Here is a 2,587-nt window from a genome sequence, read left to right as displayed (position 1 = left end):
TCTGAAAGTCTATTAAATCCTTCTTCAGCATCTCCATTTAGCTTCTCTTTCGTTTTAGCTTTTTTGGGCTTGGGAGCATCCAAGTCATTCACAACACCATTTTCTCTTGTTTCTGATTTCTCATCTGAGTCATAATGGTGCCTTGACTTCCTTCTATCACTCAGTACTGTGTAATGTGTTTTCATCTTATCTTGTTTAAATCTTCATAACAACCCTATAAGGGAAGTACAGGTTCATAATCCCTTATCCGAAATTCCGATATCCATAAAGCTCTTTTGCCTCTCCTTCCTCTGGCTCTCGGACTCCTCCAAGGGTGCTTCCAGCTCCATAATGTCCCCCCAGAGGAGTTTCCCAGGCATTACTGGCCGCTGCCGCCTCCCTCCAGGCAGTGGCCACTAGACACTCCTTTAAAACATGGAATTTGTTTTAGGAAGAATGTCCTACCTCATTCTTCTGCTACACAACATTCCCCACTCACTGCATGAGTGTTTCAGAATAAATAATGTGTTCTCAATGCTGTGAGCACAAACTTGAACTAAATCTTGACACTATCCCTCCATGGGTATTTAGTGGACACGTTTCTGGGTTCTGCAGAAGGCAGACAGTCTGATTCCACATTCCGAGCTGTTGCCCACTCTGCTGTGGATGGCCTCTGTGCATCTACTCACTCTTTTCCAGGTAAATCTGAAACGGAGTGTTTTTTTTTTTTTCTGATCGTTTTTTTTCCATCTTGAAAAATAGTATTTGTGGTTTTGTTTGTTTGTTTGGAGACAGAGTCTCACTAGGTTGCCCTGGGTAGAGTACTGTGGCATCACAGCTTACAGTAACCTCAAACTCTAGGGCTTAAGTGATTCTCTTCCCTCAGCCTTCCAAGTAGCTGGGACTACAGGCACCCACCACAATGCCTGGCCATTTTTTTTTTTGCTGCAGTTGTCATTGTTGTTTAGCTGGCCCAAGCTGGATTCAAACCCACCTGCCTCAGTGTATGTAGCAGGTACCCTACCCAATGATCTATGGGTGCCAAGCTGAAAAATAGTTTTAAGGAACTATCTCCAAAGAGCAATGCATCACATTCATTTCATCCTCTGGGCAGCAAATCTCTCCTGAGTGCCTGCTCCACACCAAGGAGCTGGACACAGTAAGAAATGACACAGAGAATGCCTGCACCTGATGCTCTACAGGAAACAAAAAGACAAGATAATTTCACATGATACATGGTATAAACAACATGGAACAAGTCGATGCGATGAAGTAGGGCAAGTGGCTGAGACCTAGGAGGCTGCTTTAGATGGAGTCCCAGGGAAACCTTTGAGGAGCTGGGATTCCAGATGAAGATTTCAAATTTTCATACATCTAATGGATGTCCCAATTTGTTCCAATTAATACTCAATCCAGCCGTTTCTACATCATGCAGTTCCATTGCTTTGATTTAATATTCCTAAATATTTGAACATTTTTCCTTTTGGCAAAATTCCTTTATGAACATTTCTGTTCTATTTTGATGTTTTAAAGTCAGGTCAATAAGATTTATATTTATAGGAAATAATTCTCTATTCCCCCTTTTTGTTTCTCAAAATGGTTGCATCAGCTGCATCAGAAACTAACCTTGAAGCCAGGCATGATGGCTCTCGCCTATAATCCTAGCATTCTGGGAGACCAAGGCAGGTGGATTGCTTGAGCTCACAAGTTTGAGACCAGCAAAAGTAAGACCCTGTCTCTTTTAAAAAATAAAAAAACTGAGGCAAGAGGATCACTGAGCCTGAGTTGGAGGTTGCTGTGAGCTGTGTATTATGCCATGGCACTCTACCCAGGAAGACAGCTTGAGATTCTATCTCAAAAACAAAAACAAAAACAAAAACAACTAACTTTGAAAACATGTTCTTTCCTGGTGCATTACATCTCAGTTTGGGTGGGGATAGTTTCTTAGCCTCATGACAAAGGCAGCAGGTGTTCAGAGCAAGGCATATCACTCTCCCTCCTCCTGCCTTGATGCAGACTCATGCATTGAGAAAGGGTCTATCTCTACCCCACCCCTCGTCATGGGGGCACTGTGCATCTCTTTATTGTGTCCAAGCAGCCAGAGGTCTTGGAGTCCAGAGCCCACAGCATGAATGCCTAGGAAAAGTGCAACTTTTGAGCATGTGTTTCTTTTCTTGTTTGGAATAATAGGAAACATATATATTATAATTATCCGGGGAGTCATTTAAAAGTCACTCTTTCCATCACCTCTATGTGTGTTATCAGAATGGGGAGGGTGGAAGAATGGGAGCAGGTGAGCCTCAGGGTCCCACACCATTGATTTTTTTTGAGACATTCTCAAGCTGTCACCCTGCGTAGAGTGCCATATCACAACTCACAGCAACTTCAAACTCTTGGGCTTAAGTGATTCTCCTGCCTCAGTCTCCCAAGTAGCTGAGACTACAGCACCTGCCACAACAGCACGTGGCTATGTTTTTTGTTACAGTTGTCATTGTTTTTTTTTATCTTGCCTAGGCTGGGTTCAAACCTGCCAGACTTGGTGTATGTGGCTGGCACCTTACCCACTGAACTATGGGTGCCACCAATTGTACCCTTCTTTTTTTTTTTT

The sequence above is a fragment of the Otolemur garnettii genome, unplaced genomic scaffold, assembly GCF_000181295.1.
Source record: "Otolemur garnettii isolate 467f Iridium unplaced genomic scaffold, OtoGar3 scaffold00125, whole genome shotgun sequence".
Classification (NCBI taxonomy): domain Eukaryota; kingdom Metazoa; phylum Chordata; class Mammalia; order Primates; family Galagidae; genus Otolemur; species Otolemur garnettii.
The sequence above is the reverse complement of the archived record's forward strand: the minus strand, read 5'-3'. Positions refer to the sequence as shown.